This window comes from Salmo salar, chromosome 19, assembly GCF_965601325.2.
Source record: "Salmo salar chromosome 19, fSalSal1, whole genome shotgun sequence".
Taxonomy (NCBI): domain Eukaryota; kingdom Metazoa; phylum Chordata; class Actinopteri; order Salmoniformes; family Salmonidae; genus Salmo; species Salmo salar.
In genome coordinates, this window is record NC_138309.1 from 49,704,723 (window position 1) to 49,731,038 (window position 26,316).

Below are 26,316 nucleotides of genomic sequence, written 5' to 3' on the forward strand. Positions count from 1 at the left end.
CAGTTGGACCTACTGTCAACTTCTCTAAAAATATGTTAGAGGCAGTTTATGGTAGAGAAATTAACATAAAATTCTCTAGGAACAGCTTTGGTGGAAATTCCTGCGGTCAACGTGCCAATTGCAAGCTCCCTGTCAAATTGAGACATCTGTGGCATTGTGTTGTGTGACAAAACTGCACATTTTAGACTGGCATTTTACTGTCCCCAGCACAAGGTGCACCTGTGTAATGATCATGTTGTTCAATCAGCGTCTTGATATGCCACACCTATCAGGTGGATGGATTATCTTGGCAAAGTTGAAACGCTCATTAAAGGGATGTAAACAAATGTATGCACAAAATGTGAGAGAAATAAGCTTTTTGTGCGTATGGAAAATATCTTGGATATTTTTTTCAGCTCATGAAAAATGGGACCAACACTTTACATGTTGCGTTTATATTTTTGTTCAGTATATATAGGGAACACAACAGAGCGCTATCTGGAAACAATTTCACGGTTTAATATTTACCCATGCCCATTTGATCTGTTTTTCCCTGTAATCAAGGCTAGTTTGGAAGCCTTGGTTTAGGGCTCTAGAAGTGCAAGTGATATAAAAAAATACTGCATAAATGTTTTTCTTACAGTTTAATAGTCAAGTCACTTTTACTGTACTGTGTTTCATTGTTTGGGCATCAGGTTATTGTGAATACCTCAATATTGTATTGTCACTATCCGGATACAGTCAAAATATATATTATTATTTGTATTACCTTTATTTAACTAGGCAAGTCAGTTAAGAACAAATTCTTATTTTCAGTGACAGCCTAGGAATAGTGGGTTAACTACCTTGTTCAGAGCCAGAACAACATATTTTTACCTTGTCAGCTCAGGGATTCAATCTTGCAACCTTTCAGTTACTAGTCCAATGCTTTAACCACTAGGCTACCTACTTTCCCAAGATATAACAAGATATAATAATATATCTTGTTGAATTAAATTACTTTAAAGACCAATGTACAGTATCCTTAACTACAACAACATTTTCAGTAACGGTTACAGAAACGTTTCACTTGCTATGGCTGTGATATGTTTTTTTTAATGAACCTTTGTTGAATGCACTGCCTGGTTCCTCTCTAGGTTTCTTCCTAGGTTCCGGCCTTTCTAGGGAGTTTTTCCTAGCCACCGTGCTTCTATACCTGCATTGCTTGCTGTTTGGGGTTTTAGGCTGGGTTTTTGTAAAGCACTTTGTGACATCAACTGATGTAAGACGGGCTCTATAAATACATTTGACTGATTGATTGAGTAACCCTGGATTGTAAACTGTCACGGTCAAAACATGTTGATACAACAGTAGCTGAGATGGGGAGAAGTCTGTCCATAATAAAGCGCTGTTCTGTCTTCTTAACAACACTATCAACAAGGCAGGTCCTACAGGCTCTAGTTTTATCGCACCTGGATTAATGTTCAGCCGTGTGGTCAGGTGGCACAGAGGGACTTTGGAAATTAGAATTGGCTCAGAACAGAACAGCACTGCTGACCCTTAAATTTACAAGGGTGCTAACATTAATGACATGCATGTCAATGTCTCATGGAGTGTGAAGGAGAGATTGACTTCATCACTACTTGTTTATGTAAGAAGTGTTGACAAGCTGAATGCACCGAGCTGTCTGTTTAAACTACTAGCACACAGCTCAGACACCCATGCATACACCACAAGACATGCCACCAGAGGTCCCTTAACAATCTCCAAGTCTAGAACAGACTATGGGAGGTGCACAGTACTACATAGAGACATGACTTCATGGAACTCTATTCCACATCAGGTAACTGATGAAAATACATCTAATGGAACAGTGGGGACTGTGAAGAGACACACACAAACACAGGTACAGACACACGCATACGCACAGACACGATAGCACGCGCACTCTACACACATACATTGTAATATTATTGTATCGTGGTATTTTACATCTTGTATTGTAGATATGCAGTGGTGTAATAATGTCATATGATTTTCTGTTTTATCTTTTGTTTTATGTGTAATGTAAGTGCCTTTAATGTGTTTGGACCCCATTAAGTGTAGCTGATGGCATGGGGATCCCTAATAAATACAATTGCTGGAAGTTGCTAAGGACAAGAGCACCTGCTAAATGACCAGAATGTAAATGTAAAAATTGAAACTTGCAAAGAATACTGGGTAATATGCAGCTGCATGGGTCATTCCAGGAAAATGTTACTGTAAATTAGATTACAGTAACATTTTTGATACCGTAGAATGGATTACCATAAAATGATTACAGGAGCTGTACTGTAAAATAAATGACCGGAAATTACTGGCCAATTTCTGCCAGTAAGTTACTGTACATTTTACAGGAAATGTTTTACAGTGCACTGTATGTGCATGCACATTTGTGTCTGTGTGCGTGCGTATGTGTGTAATTATTTCTGTCTTGTGAAGGTCATGCATCATGCAGACTACCAACCAGCCACTCGTTATCTCCGTCCCTGTCAACCAGAACTAGAGAGGGGCCAGAGGGGCGTGTTCAAACCCAGGAAACCAGTCCCTCTCCCTGGACCTGTTTCCTCAGACAACCCCTGTGAGCGGTGGAAGAGATGGAGGGGGTTGTGTGTGTGTGTGTGTGTGTGTGTGTGTGTGTGTGTGTGTGTGTGTGTGTGTGTGTGTGTGTGTGTGTGTGTGTGTGTGTTACCTGAGGCTGTGTTTATCATTCCATCCCTCTGAGCCAGGCCGCCTGCACACCATTCATCTTCCCACTCAGTTGAGGAGGAAAACTTATCTTGAGTCCCCTGTTACTTGATAAATGGCAGATGATCAGTTTCAATATCACCACCACCCCTTCTCTCCTCCCTCCATCCCTCTCTCCCTGCCTCCTGGCACAGAACACACATTCACTCACTCTCATTCTCTGATGCACACTTAGTAGATATACCCAGACCCCTCTCTCTCTCTCTCTCTCTCTCTCTCTCTCTCTCTCTCTCTCTCTCTGTCTTCCCTCTCTCTTTCACTCTCTCCCACGTCATTCCCTTTGAATATTTTATTTGTATTCTATTTTGTCATCTCTGTAATCTCAGGTCAATGTGTACTCCATTATTGTACCTGGTCACATAGGAGTTTAAGTAAATGAATAATTAACCCACAATGGAATTTACACGCTGCCCACCCTCCAGGACATCTACAGCACTCATTGTCACAGGAAGGCCAAGAAGATCATCCTGGACCTCAGCCACCTGAGCCACGGCCTGTTCACCCCACTACCATCTAGAAGGGTAGACAGTACAGGTGCATCAAAACTGGAACCGAGAGACTTCAGCTTCTATCTCCAGGCCATCAGACTGTTAAATTGTCACCACTAGCTGGTCTCAGCCCAGTACCCTGCCTTGAACATTAGTCAGTGTTCTAGCTGGTCCTAGCCCAGTACCTGCCCTGAACATTAGTCAGTGTTCTAGCTGGTCTCAGCCCAGTACCCTGCCCTGAACTTTAGTCAGTGTTCTAGCTGACCTCTGCTCAGTACCCTGCCCTGAACATTAGTCAGTGTTCTAGCTGGTCTCAGCCCAGCACCCTGCCCTGAACTTTAGTCAGTGTTCTAGCTGACCTCAGCCCAGTACCCTGCCCTGAACATTAGTCAGTGTTCTAGCTGGTCTCAGCCCAGCACCCTGCCCTGAACTTTAGTCAGTGTTCTAGCTGGTCTCAGCCCAGTACCCTGCCCTGAACATTAGTCAGTGTTCTAGCTGACCTCCGCTCAGTACCCTGCCCTGAACATTAGTCAGTGTTCTAGCTGACCTCCGCTCAGTACCCTGCCCTGAACATTAGTCAGTGTTCTAGCTGGTCTCAGCCCAGTACCCTGCCCTGAACATTAGTCAGTGTTCTAGCTGGTCTCAGCCCAGTACCCTGCCCTGAACTTTAGTCACTGTTCTAGTCAGCTACCAGCCGATACTCTGCCCTGCACCTTAGCGACTACTTTGTCATATGCACATAGAGTAATTGAACACAGGTAGGCTAGCGATTATGGGTGTTGGGCTATTAGCCAAAAGGTCGCTGTTTTGAATCCCCAAGCTGGCAAGGTGTAAAAATATGCTGTTCTGCCCTTGAGCAAGGCAGTTAACCCCCAACAACTTCTCCCCAGGCAAAGATGATGTGGACTTTGCAGTCCCCTGCACCTCTCTGATTCACAGGGGTTGGGTTAAATGCGGAAGACACATTTCAGTTGAAAAGCATTTAGTTGTTCAACTGAGTAAATATCTCCTTTCCCTAATTTTTACATACTGTTGTACGCACTTTATATGTATATACTGTATTCTAGTCATGGCTCATTCTATATACTGTAACGACTTATGCACACACCTTTTCTACTTTTCTACTTATATACTGTCCATACTGTATATACACACCACTATATACTGTAACTACACACCATTATATATGCAGAACACTGTATATACACACCATTATATACTGTATATACACACCATTATATACTGTATATTCCAGACTCTGACATTGCTCGTTCTGATATTTATTTATTTTTACTTTTGTGTTATGTGCGTGTTGTTTTGTATTGGTACACTGTTAGTTGTTTTTGTACTTTTATCAGTAATTTACCTTATTAATCAACTGTATAGTACTGTATAAACTGTATATAGAAGGACAATGACATACAGGATACATACATGTCGACAGGGGCCAAACTATTACATTTACATTTAAGTCATTTAGCAGACGCTCTTATCCAGAGCGACTTACAAATTGGTGCGTTCACCTTATGATATCCAGTGGAACAACCACTTTACAATAGTGCATCTAAATCTTTTAAGGGGGGGGGGTTAGAAGGATTACTTTATCCTATCCTAGGTATTCCTTAAAGAGGTGGGGTTTCAGGTTTCTCCGGAAGGTGGTGATTGACTCCGCTGTCCTGGCGTCGTGAGGGAGCTTGTTCCACCATTGGGGTGCCAGAGCAGCGAACAGTTTTGACTGGGCTGAGCGGGAACTGTGCTTCCTCAGAGGTAGGGGGGCCAGCAGGCCAGAGGTGGATGAACTATGAACTATCAAACATGTTTAGTGTACTCTGCATGCAACAAAGCTATATTTTCAAATAAATATTGATAATATATTTTGAAATATAGTACACACACACACACACACAGACACACACACACACACATACACACACACAGACAGAGCAGAGGCTGCCCCTGTAGGTTTCCGTGCAGGCCATGTCTTTCATCTGTGGCTCCAGGCAGATGGTTTGGTATGAGAAGCACATCACTGACACACAGCCAGCCAACAGCACCAGGGTGAAGGTGCAGGAGACCAGGCAGGCAGGAGATACACACTCATTCACTCTCTATACCACCAAGACGTGTGTGTGTTGGAGGGAGAAACAAGAGAGAAAGAATACACAAACATAAACGAAGACATTTACACAAATTGGACACGTACTACACGTACATATTCCCAAACACGTACAGTAGCTACTCTCAACAAACATCCTTGGAGCTAACTATCGAAAACAATAGTAGGGGAACCATTATTTTATTCCTCTGCGAGAAAAGAGTGATAACATTCAAATATGATGTTTTTCCATAATTGCTCAAATTGTCGCTGTAAGTGACAACATCTAATTGTTTGGTGTAATTGTTCTAGAAGGAAAGTGGTAGGTTGTTGTTGTGTTTGGGGACTCTGTGGCTTGTTGGAGAGATTAGACCATCATTTATTATGTTTGCTACAGTTTTAAGACAGATGCAGTGTAAATACTAACCTAACTGGGCTTCTGCGACAGGCTTGGTAGATGTAAGGTGTTTTGAGACTTGGGGGAAAAAACTAATGAATCTCATACTTAATCATCAATAATGTATTATCAGACGGATGTTTGTAACCCACAAGGCTCCATGGTTCTTTGAGATGTGTATAGCCTGTGGGCTCCGCGCCTGTCACACCCATAGTGACTTCCTGGTTTGAGAGACATACAGTAGGAAGTGGTTGTGTCAGTAAGGAGAGAAGCCACTTTAACTACATGTGGCAAGTGGTAACAGAGATGCTGAATATTTATCATTCCATGTATGTGAGAACTCTATCAAAGACTTGAGAGATATTTTTTGATCAAGATAGTTTTCCTTTGTGGCATGTGGACTGTTGACTTCCAAGAACCAAAGTGGGGAAGGTTATTTTTAAGGCCTACTTAAACAAGACTACATGACCCAAAGTATGTGGACACCTGCTCATCAAAAATCTAATTCCACAATCATTAATATGGAGTTGGTCCCCCCTTTGCTACTACAACAGCCTCCTCTCTTCTGGGAAGACTTTCCACTAGATGTTGGAATATTGCTGCGGTGACTTGCTTCCATTCAGCCGCAAAAGCATTAGTGAGGTCGGGCACTGATGTTGGACGATTCGGCCTGACTCGCAGTTATCATTCCAATTCATCCCAAAGGTGTTCGATGCTTTGTGCAGGCCAGTCAAGTTCTTCCACATCGATCTCGACAAACCATTTCTGTATCGAACTCGCTTTGTGCAAGGGGGCATTGTCATGCTGAAACAGGAAAGGGCCTTCCCCAAACTGTTGCCACAAAGTTGGAAGCACAGAATTGTCTAAAATGTTATTGTATGCTGTAGCGTTAAGATTTCCCTTCAATTGAACTAAGGGGCCTAGCCCGAACCATGAAAAACAGCCCCAGGCCATTATTCCTCCTCCACCAAGCTTTACAGTTGGCACTATCCATTGGAGCAGTTGGCGTTCTCCTAGCATCCGCCAAACCCAGATTAATCCGTCGGACTGCCAGATGGTGAAGTGTGATTCATCATTCCAAAGAACACGTTTCCACTGCTCCAATGGCAGCAAGCTTTACACCACTCCAGCTGACGCATAGCATTGTGCATGGTGATCTTAGGTTTGTGTGCGGCTGTTGCTCCCAGAGGCAGTTTGGAACGCGGTATTGAGTGTTGCAACCGAGGACAAATGATTTTTACGTTTTACGCGCTTCAGCACTCAGCGGTCCTGTTCTGTCAGCTTGTGTGGCCAACCACTTCGTAGCTGAGCCGTTGTTGCTCCTGAGCCGTTGTTACTCCTCCACCTTTCCACTTCACAATAACAGCACTTACAGGTGTTGTGTGCAGAGCGCAAACTCGAACGTTGTGAAAATTCTGTGCAACTTCCAGCGCGGGTTAACTGTGAACACTGAGGCTGTACCCGCTTTAAGTTACAGGTTTAACAGTGGCCAAGTAGGCTACTGTGGCTATTTGATCATAATGTAGGCCTACCAGAGTGACCTACCATCAAAAGCAATGGAGGAAATCCATCCTATAACATTTTAACATGGAAATAGCTGTTCTATCATTCAGCCTACAGTAGCAGCCATGTGTGGTGTTCAATGTAGGCCTATTTATCCACTTGTCCTTCAGAAAAGGTGGTTACTTAAAATGTTGTGGTGTTTTTTGATGCAAGAAACTACTTTACAAAATAATATGCATTATTATTCCCATACCAATTTTACAGAGAATAAGAAAAATTATACTACCCTCTGCCTATTGGCTGCTTAGCTTATTCAAGCTTGTTTCAAAATACAGCCCCTTAAGACAAAAAAAAGATGTCTAGAAATGAATATGTTTTGTGCTCTTGTAGGAAGCAATTACTCCCATATTGCTGATTACAAATTATTTACTGTATAACTGGGCTAATAACTCACTAACTAGCAAAGGATATTATCAAAATCTGCACACGTGGCAACATTCAGCTCTTTGATCTCAAAACAAGCGCATCTACTCATGCTGTAAACACAGTCTAGTTCAAAGTAAATGACACAAATCAATATATGGTGTTGGTCTATTTGCATATAGGCCTACTGCAGCTCTGATTGGTTATGCTGCACCGGTCTGTGTAGAGTACAGCCTGAGTAGGGCATGTCAATATAATAAAATCCTACTCTGATGAGTTCTGCCTACAACAACATCTCTTGCATAGTTCATTTTGTTTCGGTTTGTTGCATTGAAAGTGGCTAATATTGCGTAGATTCAATCACAATTGTCAAAGTAAAGGGAAACGTTGACAATGTTAACAGGGAAAACTCTAGAACAGTGGTCACCAACCTTTTCTGAGTTAAGATCACTTTGAGTCAAAATGCAAGCTAAGATCAACCGCTCATACATTTTTTTTAATGACTTAAAAAATATGTCTATGCAGCATTAACCAATTAAAAACAGTTCTGTAGCAATGAGGTTTGTTCAGTATGGTATAGGCCTAATACATAATCACCGCATATTGGCTTTGTTTTAATTGCCATGCCAATACATTGTTGTTCGGGTCATTTTTAGAAAATTATATTTCAAAACTTGCGGTAGGCCTTATGATCACACCGGTAATAGACCAGTTGTTGGATTGCACAGCTGAGTGAGCATATATTTTAATCATTTGCTATTTATTTGTATTTTACTGGGTTGATGGTGCCTGCATCTGATGGTCAGTCTCAGCGGAGGGAGAGAGCAGCAGACTGAAGGTCCGCCTCTCAATATCCCTCCGCTCTCCCTTTCCTCCACTGACACTGACCAAAAAGGTACACTGTCTTCCAGCTGATGGGGCAACTCGAGTCGCACCACATTATTTCTGCCTCATGTGTAAATGCATGTTGTTACTCTTATGAACAGAGAAAGTGAAATATGCCTTGATTTAAAAAAAGACCCAAAGCAGCTAATAATAACAACGCATGCCTATAGATACACTTTCCTACTAATTCATTACTACTGCAGGGCTTGTTGTAGCACTGAGTGGAAATAGGAAGAATGTGCATTTTATGGCTTATAAAAGTGCTGAATACAAAGTGTTGACAGTGCTGAGTAAAAACTTAAACATGAAGTCACTCATAAAAATGACATCTCTTTTCTGTATTCGTTGACAGTCTCTCTCTAGTCTTGGTTTTAAATGTTAGAAATCTCACACTATGAACTTTACTGTAGCTTTTCTTTTATGCCTGCTACATTACTGCAGACACGGTCATCTGAACCATCCGATTGGCCAGCGGTAGGCCTATAGTGTACTTGATTCGCTCTCTGAGTTTATACCTTCAGAGACATGAAATGGTTCAAAATGGCAACAGTTTGCCTACCCGGCGCGCAGGGCAGTGAATAGGGATTACCTACCGCTAACAACCCGAGACAAATACAACAAAAATAAGAACACAAGGCTTTATCGCTGAGTTTTTTACAGAAATGTTTGGCGATCGACTAGGAATGCCTTGGAGATTGACTAGGAATGCCTTGGAGATCAACCAGTCAATCGTGATCGATCAGTTGGTGACCACTGTTATAGAAAGTTAAGTGAAGCTCAATCTCGTGCTTCTCTCTGTGGGCTGATATTTTTATGCGGCGTAGTTTAGAGGGAACATTGTATATATAGTTTTGTATATATAGTGTATTTGGAGGTTTTCTCTGTGAAGTTCTTTCCTTTCGATTAATACACAGACTAACAACTGAACCTGTAAAAGCTGCTGGATTAGACCAAATTACTCCTGATAGTTAAAGCACAAATTATGTGAGATTCACTTCTATGTGTGGGTGACAGCCAATGATTTTAAATCCATAATCATCAGTCCTTCGATACTGTAGCTGTTTCACTTCCAATATAACGACATTTGACAAGTTTATTAGGTTCTAACAGGTTCTAGCAATGCTATGGAGACACACTGACAAGAATGCTGCAAATTGATGTCGAAATCTGTCCATCAACCATCACCTTTTCTGATATTTTTCTGTTGCTTTCTCTTTGACTTCTTAGTGTCTGTGTGAAAGGAGGTCTACGCGAGAGAGAGGGTTGAAGAGAAAGCGACTGACACGGTAGCCAATTGATGCAGTATCGCGAAAGGTTGTGAGGGATACCTCTGCACGTCCACGCCTTGGGCTTGCATGCAGGTTCTGCTGTGTGTCCAAAGACAGTAACATCACAGTATCTACCGGGAACGGAGCATGTTGTGTTTAGTCACGCTATGTCCACTGCCGTTCCAAGACGGGCTCTAGCGAATGTTTGGTGGTGCTACACAAATACACTCACTCACACGCACACACGCACACACACACACACACACACACACACGCACACACACGCACGCACGCACGCACGCACACACACGCACACATGCACACGCACACACAGACACACACACACGCACACACGCACGCACGCAGGCACACACACACACACACACACACATGCACACGCACACGCACACACACTGTCAAGCCAACCCTGATGGCAGCCTGAGCCATTCCGTGCTTCATTGTGTTGTGTTAATCTAACTGCCGGCATGGCGGCCGTTCTGCCCGAATCAAAATAGCTCGCAGCAGTTCCCAGTGGCTCACACACACACACACACAGCTGAGCAGGCCTGCCACTGAGAAGTGTGTGTGTGTGTGTGTGTGTGTGTGTGTGTGTGTGTGTGTGTGTGTGTGTGTGTGTGTGTGTGTGTGTGTGTGTGTGTGTGTGTGTGTGTGTGTGTGTGTGTGTGTGTGTGTGTGTGTGTGTGTGTGTGTGTGGGGAGATGTGAAAAGGAGGTGTGTTGATAGGAGAATATGACTCAGACATGACTGGTCAAATAAATGTGTGCTCTGCTGTGGGTTCCTTGGGGACAGATAGGGAAACACTACAGAACTTGTATTTCAAGTTGTCTAATAGTTTTAGAATATAACATTACTAATGAAGCATATTGAGCTTGTGAAACCATGTTGTGGCATTTGCTTAGAAAGCAGCCCTGTTAGGTTATCAGTCTAAAGTTTTGGGGTGATCTGACAGTCATGTGGTGTATGTCATGTGCGTGAACAGGTTTCAGATTTGAGGTCTGCTCTTGCTGTCTATTTCTCTCTCCCTCTGTCGCTCGCATTGTATCCGTCTCTCTCTCTCAGTCCTTCTGCCATCACTCAATCTCTCTCTCTCTCTCTCTCTCTCTCTATCTATCTCAATCTTTTCCCCCATCTCTCACCCTCTGTCTTTCACACTGTATCTGTCTCTCTCTCTGTCCGTGCCATCACTCTCTCTCTCTCTCTCTATATATATATATATATATATATATATATATATATATATATATATATATAAATATATCTCTATATCTCTCTGTTTTTCCTCATCTCTCGCTCCCTCTGTCGTTCGCACTGTATCTGTCTCTCTCTCTGTCCCTCTGCCATCACTCTCTCTATCCCTCTTCGTCTCTCTCACTCTCTGTCGCTATATCTCTCTTTTTCTCTCTCTCTCTGTCCTTCCCTCCCTCCATCTCTCTCTCTCGCCTTTGTCTCTTCCTTCTTTTTGTATCTGTCTCTCTCTCTGTCCTTCCATCCTCCCTCCATCTCTCTCTCCCTCGCCTTCATCTCTTCCTTCTTTTCTGGCTCCCTAGCACCAGCATTACACAGGCGATCATCTGTCAGCTCCATAAGTCTATTCCCCCCTCCTGTTTAGGCTTTTTAATGTCCTGTCAGAACATTGCTTTCTTCTTCAAATCACTTGCCATCTGCTACTGAAAACAAACGGTCTCACAGAAAAACTTTTTACACAGTGAGATCTCTGTAAGTTGTTTTAGGTTCTCTGAATGAGAGGGGCAATCTGGTGAGATGTCTCCCTCATTTCCTTCAGAGAACCGGGGTTACATACCATAACCCAAAGTTCTCTCTCACTCTTTCATAACCCAAAGTTCCCTTTCGACATCTCACTATGGGACGCTTGCAAAACACCCTGATCTTCAACTGTCCATTTCCTGAGAAGCAGGTTCTGGTACATGGTAATGTACCTGATCGATCCTACTCAGCTCCAGCGCCGAGGACTGTGTAAGCCAGAGGGCGCTGTGACGTCCAGACGATAGAACCTCACAAAAGTGTGAGGGAAAGCCTAACTAGCCGCTGCACACATCTCAGTGAGAAGGGGATAGCCCTGAACTGTGCCCATGACTTAGAAACTCCTCTAATGGAATACATCCCAGGGGAGACTGCAACCCCCGACAACTGTATTCCTTGGCAATAGCCTCCACTATACAGTAGGAGAGGCATTGTTAAGACACCTCCCTAATGCCCCAGTCCTGTACATCTAAAAAGAATCGCAAGGCGCATACCGACATAATGTGTTCAGGTGTTGCTCCTCTGGGGAAGAGAAGGGTGGAAGGGAAAGGAGTCAGTGGCTTGATGTCTATATGTCATTGGACTTTAGGAATGAAAGTGGCTTGATGTCTATATGTCATGGGACTTTAGGAATGAATGTGGCTTGAGGTCTATATGTGATCACGTGTGAGCTTGTGTGAAATGTTGTATCTTATGTGGGACATAGGATACAACATTTCAACATGTGACACAATGAGATTACGTGACAACATTTGAGCATATGTGAAAGCCGAGATGTCAAATGTATTTTAGAATACTTTACTTTAAAAGGCATCATTGACATGAATTTAATTTAAAGTCATGGTCCCCTACAAGCTTTGCCTAATTCCCGGTTTGGTCCATGGACATCCCAAGGAAGTTTTTAGGGCGTTCTCAGAACGTTGGTTCATGGTCCATTTAGTCTAGTTGTTTTGAAAATACGGTAAATCTAATTACTGTATTTTAACTTTTTCTGTGGAAAGCAAATTTAAGTGGGTCTAGGGTGACAGGTAAGGTGGAGGTGATATGATCCTTTACTAGTCTCTCAAAGCACTTCATGATGACAGAAGTGAGTGCTATGGGGCGATGGACATGTAGTTACCTTTGCATTCTTGGGTACAGGAACAATGGTGGCCATCTTGAAGCATGTGGGGACAGCAGACTGGGATAGGGAAAGATTGAATATGGGCCGGCAGCCTTGCGAGGGTTAACACGTTTAAATGTCTTACTCGCGTTGGCCACGGAGAAGGAGAGCCCACCGTCCTTGGGAATAACTACTCTATTTGTACTCTGGTGGTTTGTGCTTTCAGTTTTGTGCAAATGCTGCCATCTATCAACGGTTTCTGGTTAGGGTTGGTTTTAAAAGTCACAGTGGGTACAACATCTCCTATACACTTCTTGATAAAGTCAGTAACCGGCTCAGTGTACACGTCAATATTTTTCTTGGAAGCTACCCGGAACATTTTCCAGTCTGCGTGATTAAAACAATCTTGAAGCGTAAATTCTGATTGGTCAGACCAGCGTTGAATAGTCCTTAGGACGGGTAATTCCTGTTTTAGTTTCCGCATATAGGAAGGGAGGAGCAAAATGGAGTCGTGGTCAGATTTGCCGAAAGGAGGGCGGGGGAGGGCCTTGTATGCATCCCAGAAGTTGGAATAACAATGGTCGAGTGTTTTTCGGGAGCGAGTACTACAGGCAATGTGCTGATAGAATTTAGGTAGACTTTTTCTCAAATTTGCTTTGTTAAAATCCCCAACTACATTAAATGCAGCCTCAGGATATATGGTTTCCAGTTTGCATAAAGTCCAGTGAAGTTCCTTGAGGGCTGTCGTGGTATCAGCTTGAGGAGGGATATGTACGGCTGTGACGTTAACCAAAGAGAGTTCTCTTGGGTGATAATACGGTCGGCATTTGATTGTGAGGTATTCTAGGTTGGGTGAACAAAAATACTTGAGTTCCTGTATGTTATTGCAATTACACGATGAGTCATTAATCATGAAACATAACACCCCCGCCCTTCTTCTTCCCGGGTTTCCTGTTGGTGAGATGAACTGAGAATCCAGATGGCTGGACCGACTTCGAGAGTATATCCCGAGAGAGCCATGTTTCCGTGAAACAGAGTATGTTACAATCCCTGATACCTCTCTGTAAAGAAACCCTTGCCCTGACTTCGTCAACATTGTTATCCAGGGACTGAACATTGGTGAGTAATATACTCAAAAGCAGTGGGTGGTGTGCGCACCTCCTAAGTCTGACTGGGAGACCGCTCCGAATTCCTCTTCTCTGCCGGCGTTGTTTTGGGTCTGCCTCTGGAATCAGTTCAATTGCCCTGGGAGGTGCGAACAAATGATCCACTTTGGGAAAGTTGTATTCCTGGTCTTAATGCTGGTGGCGCTAGTGAGTTACCGTCGCTCTGATATCCAATAGTTCTTCCCGGCTTTATGTAATAACACATAACATTTTCTTGGCTAACAATGAAAGAAATAATACATAAAAAAACGAAATACTGCAAAGTTTCCAAAAAACTAGAAGCGAGGCAGCCCTCTCAATCTATGCAATCTCTGCTGAGTGACAGTATGAAGGTGTGATTTCTATAAAATAACAGTATGCTGCTGTATTCTGATAAAAAAGTATTGTAAAATCGTATACTGTGAATCCCTAAATGGGATTTGAAATAATAACCCCTTTCCCACAATCGACTTGTAATGTCCAGCTACAGTGCAGTTACACCACCCGATCTGTGAGTGTAAACGAGATATGGCCACAGACTTATTGGCAAGAATGCATTTCTGCACTTTGCTCAAATCTGGCCAGAATAAAGTAAATCATTGTACAATTATCACCACCAATGTAAAACTAGCAGTGCTCATGGACACTTGACATAGAAAATACAAAGATTATTTGAACTTGCAACTTCTTAGATGAGAGTGCCTCCATGTATTTCTAGCACCACCAGGGTCATACTTACTGCTTGGAACACACTCTCAAAAATCAAGGGTATGGTTAGGGTACAGTGTTGTTCCCTGGGGTATAAACAGGTCAAAGGTACACTTCACAGCTACACATATAAACTCATATGGTACAGTTCGGTACCTTGTCGGTATGGGAGATGTTTCTACCTAATATTTTGAATATCATCATCAATATAGGTGGGTGGGCAATGAACGGGTTGGATCCCATAAGCATATTTTGGGGCATGATTAAATAACGTGTATTTGTGCCAACCATCAGTGAAAGTGTAGGAGCACTTCTTAGGGATAGCCCCCTTTTTTTAAATTTTCGCCTAAAATGACATACCCAAATTTAACTGCCTGTAGCTCAGGCCCTGAAGCAAGGATATGCATATTCTTGCTACCTTTTGAAAGGAAACACTTTGAAGTTTGTGGAAATGTGAACAAAGGAGAATATAACGCAATAGATCTGGTAGAAGAAAATACAAAGAAAAAAACAACTGTTTTTTTCTACCACCATCTTTGAAATGCAACAGAAAGATCCCAAATCTAGTCATCACTCTGGTTGTAATTCCGACGGTGTCCAAAAGATGGCAGCAGCATATGTGCAAACTACATGACATTTAGTGTGAAGTCACCCAGGTACATTTGGGCAAATCGTGACATTTACATTCACATTACATTTTTCTGCAAGAATATTGTCAAATCTGTATACTTGGACTTTTATTTAGCATTTACAGTATTAGTAGCCGTATTGTAAGTTCAACATCTGCAAAACACCTAGTTTTCATAACTTCATAACTCTAAATATTCTTATAATTTTTGTCCAAAAGGAAAAGGCTTGCTGTCGCACAAGGTTAGCAGCTACATTTTGCGACAAATACTGGGTTTCCAGATACTCCCGTAAAGCTCATTGGCTATCTAGCTAGCTTTGTTTGACCCCGATTGGTGCTTATTTGACAAAGTTACAGTCAATCAAGTGAAGACCGCCCTGCGTCATCGGCGTGCCATGAAGGCTTCGCTCTCTGACCAAATTTGGTGTCTACATAGGATATACTACACCCCAAATGATATAGTGAAGTCTGGTTACGTTCTAGGATCTCTGAGGAATAAATACAAACGTGATTTGACTAGTTGAAACAAAGTTTAGGGTTAGATTTTTACAGATTCCTTTCTTTGCAAATTGAGTGGAAATACAAAATCGATTGTGCATGCCATATGGACCTTTTTAGGATATGAAAAATGTTTTTTTTTCCAACAAAACGACACTTCATGTTATTTCAGGGACCCTTTGGATGATAAATCAGAGCAAGATTTCAGAATGTAAGTACACATTTCACCTTCAGAGGTGAATTTATTAAACCTACCGCCGTGAAAAGAAGTGTTTTGTTGTTAGGAGCTCTCCTCAAACAATAGCATGGCATTTTTTCACTGTAATAGCTACTATAAATTGGACAGTGCAGTTATATTAACAATCATTTAAGCTTTCAGCCGATATAAGACCCTTATATGTACCGACATTTGTTGTTTCTAAAATCTGTGATCGTGACACACGGTGCTGCATGATTTACAGCTGCCTCATTGATGGGACACCTATCCCTAGGAAGTGTTTGATGGTTATGACGATGATATTGACCTGCAAACTTTGTAAGTCAGTATGTCTGCGATGACCTGCACTTATTGTGGATTTTCCATTTCCACTTAATCAAATTGTATTTGTCATTGCGCCGAATACAACCTTATGCTTACTTACAAGCCCTTAACCAACGATGCAATTTTAAGAAAATTCTAAAATAAAAATGAAGAAAAAAGTAAGAGATAAGAAAAACAAATAATTAAAGAGCAGCAGTGAATAACAATAGCGGGGCTATATACAGGGGGTACCAGTACAGAGTCAATGTGTCAATGTGCGGGGGCACCGGTGTCGAGGTAATTTAGATAATTATGTACATGCAGCTAGGGTTGTTAAAGTGGCTATGCATAGATAATAACAGAGAGTAGTAGCAGCGTGGGGGGTGCAAATAGTCTGGGTAGCCAGACTATTTTCATGTTGCTGTGAATTTGTTATTTCTTAATAACTGGAAACTTCTTGTCAGGAAGGTGTTGTAGAAGTCACAATAACGCACTGGCGAAACATTGCCAGTAACCTACAGGACACTTGCTGCCATTAGCAATCATTGCCAGTAAACTACTGTGCCTTCATTGACGTTTATGTTGATAATCCCTTGCCTATTGGCAGCATACTGTAGCAGCAGAAGGCTATCAGAAGATTGCAGGAGTGCCTTATTTGAGGTGTGGCCTTCAGCTAGCTCTTTTTTGTCTCCAGTGAGAGGGAATGTCATCCCAGTTAATTTGCTGTGTTTCATTCTGTTTTATTCAGCTTGTATACTGTCAGTTCTGCAGCCTTGTTGAAGGCTGAAATAAGTGCATGTGATGAAGCAGAGCCATATTATATTTAATTCACCAGTCACCACGTTATTGTGATAAACTACATGACCAAAGGTATGTGGACACCTGCTTGTTGAACATCTCATTCTGAAATCATGGGCATTAATATTGACCTGGTCCCCCCTTTGCTGCTGTAACAGCAATAATTATTTGAAGGGGTGTCCACTTACTTTTGTATATATAGTGTACTCACCAGACTACAGTAAGTTACTGTGGATTTTAATTGATAGAAACTTCCTGAAAATGAAATACTAATTTCCTGTGCAATCTATTGAACTCTATATTTTGTTTAATCAAATCAAATCAAATGTATTTATATAGCCCTTCTTACATCAGCTGATATCTCAAAGTGCTGTACAGAAACCCAGCCTAAAACCCCAAACAGCAAGCAATGCAGGTGTAGAAGCACGGTGGCTAGGAAAAACTCCCTAGAAAGGCCAAAACCTAGGAAGAAACCTAGAGAGGAACCAGGCTATGAGGGGTGGCCAGTCCTCTTCTGGCTGTGCCGGGTGGAGATTATAACAGCACATAGCCTAGATGTTCAAATGTTCATAAATGACCAGCATTGTCAAATAATAATAATCATAGTAGTTGTCGAGGGTGCAACAAGTCAGTAACACAAGAGTAAGTGTCAGTTGGCTTTTTCATAGCCAATCTTTGAGAGTATCTCTACCGCTCCTGCTGTCTCTAGAGAGTTGAAAACAGCAGGTCTGGGACAGGTAGCACGTCCGGTGAATAGGTCAGGGTTCCAGCAGGTCTGGGACAACAGGTCTGGGACAGGTAGCACGTCCGGTGAACAGGTCAGGGTTCCATAGCTGCAGGCAGAACAGTTGGAACTGGAGCAGCAGCACGGCCAGGTGAACTGGGGACAGCAAGGAGTCATCAAGCCAGGTAGTCCTGAGGCATGGTCCTAGGGCTCAGGTCCTCCGAGAGAGAGAAAAAAAGAAAGAGAAAGAGAGAATTAGAGAGAGCATATTTAAATTCACACAGGACACCAGAAAAGACAAGAGAAATACTCCAGATGTGACAGACTGACCCTAGCCCCCCGATACATAAACTACTGCAGCATAAATACTGGAGGCTGAGACAGGAGGGGTCAGGAGACACTGTGGCCCCATCCGATGAAACCCCCGGACAGGGCCAAACAGGTAGGATATAACCCCACCCACTTTGCCAAAGCACAGCCTCCACACCACTGGAGGGATATCTCCAACCACCAACATACCATCCCGGGACAAGGCCGAGTATAGCCCACAAAGATCTCCGCCACGGCACAGCCCAAGGGGGGGCGCCAACCCAGACAGGAAGACCACGTCAGTGACTCAGTGTTTCCCGACGTGAAAATGTTTACAAACATGATAGCTGTACTTTTAGTTTATGGTTGACGCAGCGTATTGGCCATCAGTCAATTGGTGTTTCTCAACAAGTTCAAATCACATGAATGCATCCAACTGGTACTTATGACTTCACAACTGGTAAATTCTGACCTCCCAATTGGTTACAAACAAAGCATTATATTAAATATATTGGCTAGAAAAACATACCATTACACTAGATTATCCTACACTAGATTAAAGTAATTACAATTTCTGAGTACTTCCTGAGTACAGTTCGTTGTTGTACAGCATATTTACTGGCAAAAATGTAATTCAGCTGTAGAAATACATTCAAAGTTGTTTCCACTATTTTCATCACCACTCAGTATCCATTAATTTAGTATAAAATTGCAGGATTTAAAAAAAACAGTTTGTGCCATGAGCACATCTAAACAAGTATCCTATAAGATTAAATGAAATTGCAAGTGATGCCTGACAAGTTCATTTGCAGGATGGACCAGAAAGTAGCCAAGTGCATTGCGATTTACTATAAATATATAGTAACACACTATTATTGTTGAAATTCACCATAAAATGGAGAAAAAAAACACCACTAAATTAACAGCAATGGCTAACAGAGTAGTTTTAAGTTATCACATGTTGAACCACATGATTTCGCATATGGAAAATCACATGATTTCTCCCGACGTGAAAATGTGTTTTTTGACATTTCACATGTGAAACCCCTGTATGAAGTAGATAACTGCAGGGATGGAACACTGAAAGGGGACCGACTAGCGTCTCTCATACCACCTCTACTTCAGATCTAAAGTCCTCTCGTGGAGGAAGCTCTGGCACTCTGAATTGCGCGACCACGTTCAGAGGCAAACCTGAGTCTGGCCTTTCCTCTGATGGGAGAGAGAGATGACTGGAGAGATGACGGGAGAGAGATTAGGCTGGTTACTGGGGAGTGAGAATGACGAAGAGAGAGAGAGAGAGAGAGAGACAGAGAGAGAGGGAGGGGGAGGGGGAGAGAGAGAGAGACAGAGAGTGGGGGGAGAGTAGTTATGCATGGCAGAGGGACAGAGAGAGAGTCAGATACAGTGCGAACGACAGAAGGAGAGAGACACAAACAGGCAGCAAGAGCAGACCTCACATATGAAACTTATTCAAGCATATGACACACACCCAGGGCTCGAAATTAAGAATGTCCTGTCATCCCTGGGATGATAAAAAATATGTCTGGGACGGTTCAAAACAGACGGTGGGACAGTTGCGGGACGAAAGGCCAGAAAAATATAAAATGCTGACAACAGTGGCTGATGAAACAGATCACAATATTTAGCTTAAAAGTTGATAAACTATGAGTAATTCACATTACAAGCGTAGCAATGTGTTCACTCATCTCGGCCATATGCCTGAATGTTCCAGAATGCTGTTACAGTAGAACACCATTCTCACACGCGCAATGGGCGCGGGCCTTTTTTCTAATGCGACAGCGATGGATATACACAGTGGCAGTTTTAGCATGTAAATTTGGGTGTGGCAAACTCCCCTGAAAAATGTTTTATGCAAAGCCATTACAAAACACAACACTAAACAATACATTGATTGCACTATAACGATGACAAACGGTGCCCCCAAACTGTTAGGGCCTATATAAAGCTTTCCCAACAGCAGAGCTTTCTTTTCAGCGCCATGGACTGAATCCTTACCACTGCTACACCTGGCTATCAGCGGAGCCTTGTCTGGCAGCGAAACAGTTCATTCAGCCTCATTTACTGGCCTTTAAAAAAAAACATATCTGATATGGCTGACTTGCTTAAACAAATGTGGTTTCTACTGACAATTAAGATGTACAAACTATGGCATAAAGGAACAATGAGTGGATAAGAGGCTATCTGTAATCTTGATTAAGACAATGAGCGATCTAGGACCGACGTAGTCAATATAACTATTTGTTCAGCACTTTTGAAATTTACAGCGAAAGAATTCAGAACATGAGCCATTTTTACAGTATTCTCTCTGTGCACCAAGTCAGAACTATAGAATAAATAAAGGGGGCATATAAGCAGACAACGAATGCGCTTACAATATTCGATGATGACATTTCTCTTAAACAGGCTATAGGCTACATGTGCACCACCAAGTCAAACAGTAGGCTAAGTTATGAGGGGGAAAGGGACCAAATTATTAGCGTGAGGCACATTGGCTACTAACAGCTTACTACATAACATACACTTAGTATTACTTTCTTAACTACAGTAGACATATCTCCCTGGCATATAACATAATTTATGCAGCAGCAAACAAGACATTTTGGGACTTACCTTGTTGTGCTGTGCTCACTTGAACAGGACGGTGGCGTGGCGGTCCTACTTGTGGGTAAATTTTGATATCAAACTTTGTCATCAAAGTCTGCCATTCTCTGGATTGATGGTGCTTTCAAGACAACCTAGAACAAAATAAAACAAGGTTGAATCATGACGTCAGTGATCTTCAGGTCAGAGCTCTAGAAAGAGGCCTGAGTTCCCGACTTGGAATTCCGAGTTGGATGACTGTTCAAAATGTATTTTCCCAGTGGGAGCAAATTTTATTCTGAGTTCCCAGTTGTGTTGAACTCACTGAAGTCTGATATTTCCCAGTTTCAAGTTGTTTTTAACATGGCAGAAGTCATACTGGATTGACAGCATGGAAATCAAAGCTACAGTACGGTTGATATGACGTCATTTTATCTATGGCCAATGACCTAGACCCTTCTTGGATGGGCATTCTATGTCAGCACCCAAGGGGCTTGAATTTTCTATCTCTACCCGCAGATTTTGCAGTGACGTTGTGTCCCCATGAGTGACCGAACACTGAGCTAATCACGGCGCAGCAGGAGAACATTACCAACCCCTACTCTCTGTATTTTCCACTGGCTGCCCCACCACCACATAAAGCACTGAGCTAGGTTGAAACACCTGCATTTTGGAGATGCCTTACTCAAGAAAGCAAAAAAGAGACCATGTTTGAATGCCGCTTTATTATGCTACGGCTAGCTATTATGGTATTCTAGAGAATATGGTTGTATCTCCCTGAGCTGAACCAAATGCACACATTGTAAAATGTGCAAAATATTTCTGCATGGCCTGTGGCCTGTGCGTGTGCACGTGAAGAACTGAGTGACAGATTAAATTTTAGAAGCACAGGCATAAAAGTTTGTTTAATTTACTTGAAACGGAAGTTGACTGAAGTGAGATTTTGTCCTTGTGTTCCTAAGCTATTTACATAGTTTTGTTCACAAGTTAGGTTGCTTTTCAATGTTGGAGTTTCAAGTGCTAGGGAAGCGGATACTAGTCAGACTCAATCTCACAGGCACAAACATGACTCGAGTCGCATAACCACAGTAACCTCCCGCCCTTAAAGGGTCAGATGAAAATGTTTGCCTCATCTGTGATATTTTGGTTAAATGAAAAAATTAAATGTAATTAAACAATATACTTCTTACTAGTAATGCATGTATTGTTTTAGAAACATTACAAAGCATGCTCATCTGTTTTTTTTGTGTTTTCTTGGTGTAATTTTTGAAATATTTATAAATATTTTGGCTGGTAAAAAATCTGAGTTGCTGGTTGATTTTTAAATCTACCTGCCACGGTGTCTGGTGTACCAAAAAGCACATTTTAAGCCATTAGGAAGCGGTGGTGCTCAAAAAGGTCAAGGCGACCATTCTTCAGTGACTGAAGAGGGATGGTGAAGCAGAGAAAGTGAAGGCTGGGAAAACACAGGTTTTTTTAGTGTTGTGTTATGTTGTACAATGGGGGAGTTGGTGGTGGATTGTAACGTCTCTAACTTAAGTTTATTCAGTAACCAATTCACAATCGTCTCTCAGTTTATTCAGAAACCAGTTCACAATAGGCTGTCATTGTAAAGAAGAATATGTTCTTAACTGATTTTCCTAGTTAAATAAAAGTTAAATAAAAAAATAATAAAAAAAAATCATTGTTCTCTCATAGATATATTGTATACAGTGGTTAGCATGTTCAACTAACACATAATTATTAATAATGTAATGTATGTTGGTCTGTTTCTCAACAAATTCAATTTATATAATATATGACTCTCTGTATCTGTCTCAGTAATGCACTAATTACTTTAAAAGCACTGCAAATTACTTACACCGAGTTTGGGATGGTACTGGGACGAAAAAGGAAAAAGTTAGTCACGAGCTTTGCACAAACCACATGTCTGTCAGATCACCCCAAAACTTTAGACTGATAACCTAACAGGGCTGCTTTCTAAGCTAAGCAGATCCCACAACATGGTTTCACAAGCTCAATATGCTTCATTAGTAATGTTATATTCTAAAACTATTAGACAACTTGAAATACAAGTTCTGTAGTGTTTCCCTATCTGTCCCCAAGGAACCCACAGCAGAGCACACATTTATATGACCAGTCATGTCTGAGTCATATTCTCCTATCAACACACCTCCTTTTCACATCTCCACACACACACACACACACACACACACACACACACACACACACACACACACACACACACACACACACACACACACACACACACACACACACACACACACACACACACACAGGGCACCACTGAGAACTGCTTGACGTAGATCTTCTATCTTCTGAGCTCGTGCTGCCAGTTGACCTAAACTGGGATCAGTTTAACACCCCGGCCATCCTACAATCTAAGCTTGATGCCCTCAATCTCACACAGATTATCAATGAATCTACCAGGTACAACCCCAAATCCGTAAACATGGGCACCCTCATAGATATCATCCTAACTAACTCGCCCTCCAAATACACCAAATACACAAAAATGTTTGAACCAGGAATAGATATAGCCCTTGGTTCACTCCGGACCTGTCTGCCCTTCACTCCGGACCTGTGGCATTTTGCATTAGCATCAAATAGCCCCCGTGATATGCAACTTTTCAGAGAAGTTAGGAACCAATATACACAGGCAGTTAGGAAAGCTAAGGCTAGCTTTTTCAAACAGACATTTGCATCCTGTAGTACAAGCTGAAAAAGTTCTGGGACACTGTAAAGTCCATGGAGAATAAGAGCACCTCCTCCCAGCTGCCCACTGCACTGAGGCAAGGAAACACTGTCACTACCGATAAATACACAATAATTGAGAATTTCAATAAGCATTTTTCTACGTCTGGCCATGCATTCCACCTGTCTACCCCTACCCCGGTCAACAGCCCTGCGCTCCCCACAGCAACTCGCCCAAACATCCCCCACTTTTCCTTCACCCAAATCCAGATAGCTGATGAAAGAGCTGCAAAATCTGGACCCCTACAAATCAGCCGGGCTAGACAATCTCGACCCTCTCTTTCTAAAATGATCTGCCGAAATTGTTGCAACGCCTATGACTAGCCTGTTCAACCTCTCTTTCGTATCTTCTGAGATTCCCATAGATTGGAAAGCTGCCACGGTCATCCTCGTCTTCAAAGGGGGAGACACTCTAGACCCAAACTACTACAGACCAAAATCTATTCTACCTTGCCTTTCTAAGGTCTTTGAAAGCCAAGTTAACAAACAAATGACCGACCATTTCGAAACTCACCGCACCTTCTCCGCTATGCAATCTGGTTTCAGAGCTGGTATGGGTGCAGCTCAGCCACGCTCAAGGTCCTAAACGATAACATAACCGCCATCGATAAGAGACATAACTGTGCAGCCGTATTCATCGACCTGGCCAAGGCTTTCAACTCTGTCAATCACAACATTCTTATTGGCAGACTCAACAGCCTTGGTTTCTCAAATGATTGCCTCGCTTGGTTCACCAACTACTTCTCAGATAGAGTTCAGTATGTCAAATCGGAGGGCCTGTTGTCCAGATCTCTGGTAGTTTTTATGGGGGTGCCACAGGGTTCAATTCTCGGGCCGACTCTCTTCTCTGTATACATCAATGATGTCACTCGCTGCTGGTGATTCTTTGATCTACCTCTACACAGACTACACCATTCTGTATACCTCTGGCCCTTCTTTGGACACTCGGTTAACTAACCTCCAGATGAGCTTCAATGCCATACAACTCTCCTTCCGTGGCCTCCAACTGCTGTTAAATGCAAGTAAAACTAAATGCATGCTCTTCAACGATCGCTGCCCGCACCTGCCCGCCCGTCCAGCATCACTACTCTGGACCGTTCTGACTTAGAATATCTGGACAACTAAATCAAAATCAAATCAAATGTATTTATATAGCCCTTCGTACATCAGCTGATATCTCAAAGTGCTGTACAGAAACCCAGCCTAAAACCCCAAACAGCAAGCAATGCATGTGAAAGAAGCACGGTGGCTAGGAAAAACTCCCTAGGAAAAACTCCCTAGAAAGGCCAAAAACCTAGGAAGAAACCTAGAGAGGAACCAGGCTATGAGGGGTGGCCAGTCCTCTTCTGGCTGTGCAGGGTGGAAATTATAACAGAACATGGTCAAGATGTTAAAATGTTCATAAATGACCAGCATGGTCAAATAATAATAATCATAGTAGTTGTCGAGGGTGCAACAAGCACGTCCGGTGAACAGGTCAGGGTTCCATAGCCGCAGGCAGAACAGTTGAAACTGGAGCAGCAGCACGGCCAGGTGGACTGGGGACAGCAAGGAGTCATCATACCAGGTAGTCCTGAGGCATGGTCCTAGGGCTCAGGTCCTCCGAGAGAAAGACAGAAAGAGAGAAAGAGAGAATTAGAGAGAGCATATTTAAATTCACACAGGACACCGGATAAGACAAGAGAAATACTCCAGATGTAACAGACTGACCCTAGCCCCCCGACACATAAACTACTGCAGCATAAATACTGGAGGCTGAGACAGGAGGGATCAGAAGACACTGTGACCCCATCCGATGATACCCCCGGACAGGGCCAAACAGGCAGGATATAACCCCACCCACTTTGCCAAAGCACAGCCCCCACACCACTAGAGGGATGTCTCCAACCACCAACTTACCGTCCTAAGACAAGGCCGAGTATAGCCCACAACGATCTCCGCCATGGCACAACCCAAGGGGGGGGGGGGCGCCAACCCAGACAGGAAGACCACGTCAGTGACTCAACCCACTCAAGTGACGCACCCCTGACATGGACGGCATGGAAGAACACCAGTAAGCCAGTGACTCAGCCCCTGTAAAAGGGTTAGAGGCAGAGAATCCCAGTGGAAAGAGGGGAACCGGCAAGGCAGAAACAGCAAGGGCGGTTCATTGCTCCAGCCTTTCCGTTCACCTTCACACTCCTGGGCCAGACTATACTTAATCATAGGACCTACTGAAGAGATTAGTCTTCAGCAAAGACTTAAAGGTTGAGACTGAGTCTGCGTCTCTCACATTGGTAGGCAGACCATTCCATAAAAATGGAGCTCTATAGGAGAAAGCCCTACCTCCAGCCGTTTGCTTAGAAATTCTAGGGACAATTAGGAGGCCTGCGTCTTGTGACCGTAGCGTACGTGTAGGTATGTACGGCAGGACCAAATCGGAAAGATAGGTTGGAGCAAGCCCATGTAATGCTTTGTAGGTTAGCAGTAAAACCTTGAAATCAGCCCTTGCCTTAACAGGAAGCCAGTGTAGGGAGGCTAGCACTGGAGTAATATGATCACATTTTTTGGTTCTAGTCAGGATTCTAGCAGCCGTATTTAGCACTAACTGAAGTTTGTTTAGTGCTTTATCCGGATAGCCGGAAAGTAGAGCATTGCAGTAGTCCAGCCTAGAAGTAACAAAAGCATGGATACATTTTTCTGCGTCATTTTTGGACAGAAAGTTTCTGATTTTTGCAATGTTACGTAGATGGAAAAAAAGCTGTCCTTGAAACAGTCTTGATATGTTCTTCAAAAGAGAGATCAGGGTCCAGAGTAACGCCGAGGTCCTTCACAGTTTTATTTGAGACGACTGTACAACCATCCAGATTAATTGTCAGATTCAACAGAAGATCTCTTTGTTTCTTGGGACCTAGAACAAGCATCTCTGTTTTGTCCGAGTTT